Source organism: Mytilus trossulus, chromosome 14, assembly GCF_036588685.1.
Source record: "Mytilus trossulus isolate FHL-02 chromosome 14, PNRI_Mtr1.1.1.hap1, whole genome shotgun sequence".
Classification (NCBI taxonomy): Eukaryota; Metazoa; Mollusca; class Bivalvia; order Mytilida; family Mytilidae; genus Mytilus; species Mytilus trossulus.
The window spans coordinates 35,516,175-35,522,885 of NC_086386.1; positions in this window are offsets into that span (position 1 = coordinate 35,516,175).

The following is a 6,711-nucleotide window of genomic DNA, read 5'->3' on the forward strand; positions in this document are numbered from 1 at the left end:
TATATTTAACATTGCCATTAAAGCGCGAGGTTTGGCTAGCCACAAAACCAGGTTCAATCAAACATTTTTCGAAGAAACAAATGTCCTGTATCAAGTAAGGAAAATGGCAGTTGTGTTTCTGTGTGACTGTCTGTTGCATTGTTGTTTGTTTTTTGTTCACTTCAGTGTTTCTATTGTTTCGTTGTCGAAATGTACTATATTATTTGCGTATTCTCTGTCCTGAATGTTCTGGTATTTATCTGAACTGTATTCCTGTCATATAATTGTGTCATTTTAGTGTTATATTTTACATTGCCATAAAGGTGCGAGGTTTTCTAGCCACAAAACCAGGTTCAACCCACCATTTGTTCTTAAAATGTCCTGTACCAAGCCAGGGAAAAGTTTTAGTTTGTAACCTTATTTGTTTTTCTCAATCAATTTACTACTGTTGCCTTTATCTATGATACAAGATAACTTCTCTTTGATAAGATGGTATGGGGTGCAATATAAAAATTTTAAAAATATAAGCATAATAGGCAATCTAATTAGAATTATCACCAAAAGTCTGTTATTCATCTAAAACATCCCAAAACATTTTAATAATGCAAACAATAATATTCACTATACTATTTGACCAGAAAATTGATTGAAGTGTTTACTATCTTTTACAAATTTGCTTATAGTTTTGGGAAATGCATAATATGTAATAGACAGAATGTATATGGTAAGTTATTATGTGTGTATATTTCAATACAACGAAGTTATTTGTCGATGTTTTACAAAAAAAAGAAGATGTGGTATGATTGCAAATGAGACAACTCTCCACAAGAGGCCAAATGACACACAAATTAACAACTAAAAGATCACCGTACGGACTTCGACAATGCGCAAAGCCAATACCGCATAGCCAAATGTACAAACCATTTAAACGAGAAAACTAACAGCCTAATGTACATACAAAAAAAATATGTATCACATCAACAAACGACAACCAATATATTACAGGCTCATGGATTTAGACATACACAAACACTCAGAATGTAACGGGGTTAAACATGCTAGCAGGATCCCTCCCCTCCCCTCCCATGGAACATTGGTGTACAAGTGCAACGTAAAAACGACCTAATAAAATCAGATGAAAAAGGGTTTACTCATCCGTTGATACAAAGAGAAATACATCTAACAAAATCACAGAGAGGACGTCGCCGGGTACATGCATATCCTGACAACAAAAAGACATTAAAAGTACTGATATGAAAGTACTCGCAGTTACTGACAGCTATTTCAAAGCCACTCAAAATGAATAAAAAGAACCATTCATCTAAGAGTCAAATATGAATCAGAACAAATCCAACATCCAATTGATAAAGTATAAAGACGACAGAAACAGTAAAAGAAAGAATGGCCTTGTGCAATGCAAAGATACAGGTATCGAAAGATTGTAGACCCATGAATCTTTATATGTATATAACAATTATGTTCAGTTTATTTTGCTTTTGATTTGCTGATAACGAAATCAATATTAATACCAATAAAAATGCAGTTTTCCATCCATATTTCTTTAATGGAAACTATGACCACGGCCTAATAACAACAATAACGCTATTAACATATTTAACATGAAATATGAAGTTGTTATTTTGGTACCTTTTTCAGTAGTCAATTGAAAATACATTCGATAGTTAAAACAAAAGATTAAAATAGAAATAAAAAGATATATAAATTTCTTCACGATTTTTCGGCGTCCTAATGGCACTCTCTTTTATTTTCAGAGCACATTATAGTCGTGTTATGTTTATGCAAATTTTAAACTTTGAATTGAAACATTTTTTACTTTAACTATGGCTAACTAACATGAATTGAATCTTTTTCGAAATAATTTTCCGTGTTTTTCTTTAATATTAGTTTTATCAAATTTTTGTTAACACTCAAAATGATACAGATACCGGGAGGGGGGGGGGGGGGGGGGGGTATTATACATGCCTCCATTTTCAATTATTTAAAAAAAAAATGAACTTCATTTAAAAGATCTGATATAATGTTCTATTGTGGCAATGTCTAAGTGTTGAAACAACGCAGTGTACATGACAGATACCTTACTTGGGTTGGTAAACACGTTGATACAAATAAACAATCATCTAGTGGGTAATACCTTGCCGTCAACAATAGTCAGCTACTATATTGTACTATATGTAGTCAAGCTCCAAATCATCCCGAATCGATATAGATGTGAAAAAGGTATTTACGGTGTTTCATCAGCAAGTTCTTCGTAAAATAAAACAAAACATTAAGTTATAACGTAAGGCAATAAAATTAACGGTACCAATTTTCTTGCACCAGATGCGCATTTCGACAATACATGACTCTTCAGTGATGCTCGTGGCCAAAATGTTTGAAATCCAAAGCTTATATAAAGATAAAGAACTAAAATCCATAAGGTTCAAAAATTATAACCAAATCCGTGAAAGGAATTAGAACTTTGCATGAGGGAGGTGCATTCCTTAATTTATAATATTTTATAATATTTTGTAAGGCAACCTATATATCATTTGTGGTTTTTTTTCTTTATTATAATTTTTAATAATGATATCTAAAATCAAACGCGTCATGGTCAGCTTTGCATAACAAGTTAGCACTAATTTTTTTACTACAGTTATTTCACTGACAAAAGCCTCAGCCAATAAACAATGCCCTAAGTTTCATAATAAGGTATAAGAAAAAGTATACATGGACCATCGGGATGATTTGAGCCTTGTAATACAGTCGGTTTGATCAACGATTTAAACAACAGCTTGATAAATGAAAGCTTTCTTATAAATATGATATTCAAATACTAGTATGTTATATGTTTTTGGTTTCAGATAAAGGACAACGGTGGAATCTGTGTAGTTATTTGACTGTTAAACTAAGCAATGGAGAGGTCACTGATAAACTATGAATCCAGTATTAATGTTCACGTGATACCACACTTCAATAACGGTATCCATAATTTAATGCTTGCATACCAAATCATTTCTAATGTCTATATCGAATCTGACAAGCTACTTTCAAAAGATGAAATGCAAAAAACATATGAATATATACTTAAAGCTTATACGGAGTTTAGAATAGCAGACGGATATTTATCTAGATTGAAATCCTATGTTAACGATGAATTTGAGAAGTCAATGTCAACAGAAAAAGATTTATCAGACGAAATCAGCAACCTGAAAGTAGATAATAAAAAGGCGAATCTAGAAATCAGTCAAAAAAGATATCAAATTGAAGATGCCCAAACAGCTGTTAACATTGAGCAAGAACATATTCAAACGGCTACAAGGAAAATAGAAAGAGCAGAGAGAGAGTGTCGTCATAAAAAAGCAGAAAGAGAAAGTGGATTCTATGCCATTCCTTTGATTGGTGGCATTTTAGCATTTTTTTCTGGGTTGAGTGATAAAATTGAAAGAGCAAGACGTTACAAGGAGTATGCCTTGGATAATTATAGATCAAAACAAGATGCCCTATCCAAAAGGCAACACGAATTTGAAGAGTTACAGACCAATATTAAAAGTTTGAAAAACAATATTTATTTAAAAGAAAATAAACTGAAGTTGCAAATAACAAAAGCAATCGATCTTAAGCATTTTCAAAAAATGATAAATGAAAAGCGTGAAACATCTGGGTTTTACTTGCGGTACGTTTCTGCTCTTCTTAAAAAGACAAAAATACTAAAGAGCGAAAGGTATGTGGTATTGTCTGTAGAACCTTTGATAAACATTTTCCATGACATTGTAAAATATTTAAAAGGGTCATCACAAAATGTCGGATTGCTTGAGAGCGAAAAATTCAAAACTTTTTTACTCGAAGCAGACCCATTAAGATTGAAAATCAGACTATACTGGCACCATTTAATGGTGAATATAGAAGTTATTCCATGTTTAGTTGTATCAATCTTATTGTGTTTTATTATTCACTTCTATATGTTCGAAGTTAGACCAGTATTGTTATATCTAGATGAATTTGGAAACAATTTATTTAATGCCTACATGCTTTAGACATTATACAATTAACTCCATAATAATCATGTTTGTTGTCTTCTACATGTTTATGTTATTGTTGTTTCGTGTGTTCTCTCGTCTATATTACAGAATATCACATAATGTAATAAGTACATAAAGCACACTAAGACAAATACGTATACAAGCTAAAAATAGAAAATAGTGTATCTCAACTTCCAACCAGATTCGCTCGTGTATGTAACAACGTATTATATTTTAGAGAGAGAAATGTGTACGTTACTAAAAAAATATTACACCAGGGTTTTCGATAACAAAAACTTCTCGAAACATTTACTATATTTTATCAGCGGAACAAGGACAGCATTCGTAAATATAATTCAATATGCAGACTTCTTATACGTTAGGTATTTCACATCCAATCTTTTATAGTAGTATTCTTTACAAAGCACAACTGTTGGTATTCACATCAAAAGCCAACAAAACCTTTAAAAAGACTGATTAAGAAGGGGTATAATTACGATACTGTTGTCATGTCATTTTTTTTTCTTTAATATTGATTCACTTATAGGGTATTTGCATCGGAAATAAAAAAACACATTTATTCTAAAACCAGTTGTTGGCATGATACGGGTTTTGTTCTCCTTATATATTTTATGATGGTATAATACTAAACCCTTAACTGGAGGGATTGTACTTGATATTCATATGATAAAGAACTAATCTTTCAATTAGTTTAAGAAAACAGGCTCTGGCTTTTGTTAGTTTTGTATGATTTTTAATTTAAGTTTCTTTTGAATTTTCTGAGTTTAGTATGAAATCCCTTATCACTGAACTAGTATACATTTTTATTGAGGGACCAGCTGAAGCACTCATCAGGGTGCGGGAGTTTCGCTCTGACTTGAAGACCCAGGGGCTGTTGTCTGCTCTTTGGTTTGGTTGTTGTCTCTTTAACACTTTCCCCATTTTCATTCTCAATTTTATCTCTTATTTGAAATGATTTTTATCTGAAAGATAAAGGTTGGCATACTAGTCATTTAATTTTAACTCAAAACAAATGGTCAGCATTTCAAAATGTAACTGTACACACAATTTCGGTGTTGCATATCTATCTTGGTTGCAATTCAATACTTACCCATATGACCGCAGAGTGAATTGTGATATAAATAAACTTTAAAAAATCGATCGTCTTAGATATTGGTGTTCCTCGTAACATAAAAATGTCAAGGTTATCAAGATACTAAAAACTAAATTGCAGGTCAAAAATTATCAAAGTACTGATCGACACATCAATACAGATTAACTTATAGTCAAGACACCACACAGAGGTACTTAACTATGAAATATGCACATAATGCTGTTACAACTTCTCTTTATAAGAAACTGTATACATTATGAACGAGAGGTGATGCAAGTGAATAATTCATCATCGATGTTCATTATCCTATTTTGACAAAGTTCCACAATACTAAAAGCGAATAGATATTTCACTATTTCACTTTCATTAATGATTGAACCCAATAAATATCATATATATTTTTTCTTATTTCTCATACTTAGTGCCCGTATAACTATGCAATTATGCAAGATTATTATGACACTGATTTTACAAGTGAAATAGAATCTGGATGCATTTAAAAAAAATATTTATTTGAAGTCTTTTCCTTGAAAAAATCAAATTTTTAATCAGTCAGCTTTCAAACAAAATTAACAGAATGATTCTAAGTAGTGTTGATTAATTAATAAATAGCAATGTAATATGAATTTTGATTTACAAAAGAAATATATGCAAGACTCAATCTAAAATAAAGAATGTTTTCGTCCAACTTGTTCTTGATTTAAGGACAAATAACATCAAATTTTGGTAGTTGAGGATTAAAATAGAGTATAAAGTACCTACAAATCAGAGACACACATTATTATCTTCATATCTTCAACATCTCAAAATCCGGCATGGCTGAATAAGCAACAGGTGATCTATGTTCTGCATATTGCACAAGAAAAGTCATACTTGTTAGCATCGTTTTCATTTATTTTTTGTGTGTATTAATTTTAAATATTTAATCACAGATTGCATACAGACAAAGCAAGTTAAATTTAAAATGAAACTAATTCAAAAAGTGTTATCCTTTTCTAGAAATCAAGAAAATCAGTACTTATCAGAATACATCCAAGTATATTATTTTAATATTCCATATAGGATATGTTTTACACAGATGTAAAATTGTGAAGAAGATATATAAATAGAATATGACTGTCAAGTAAACACCATACAACAATATGAATACATATAATCTAATACTCACAAGCAAACTTCCTTCAGTGCATCACCTAACATTGATCATAAAACCATGACAAGAGGTGCAAGTCCAATTGACCCTGAGAGAAAGGCATGAAAATCTTGTGAATGTTCTATGGCAAAATATATTCTTATGATTGTCTTCAGTAAACTGAAATTACCATTGTCATATTAGCATATTAACACATTGCATTCTGTGACTTCCATTGCAAGAGATACAATTAAAGAACCTTTTTGAGCACGCTCACATACCCCATGCTCCCACATTGTCACTTGACAAACAAAATGTCACCAGATTCCTCAGTTCAAAGACTCATAACTCTACAAAAGTCAACAGATGAAAGATTTTGTTGTGGATATGCACATTAACATATTATGTAGTTGTGATGACAAACTGTTGCAGTAGTATATTTAAGACAAAATTCTAAGTTAAAAGGG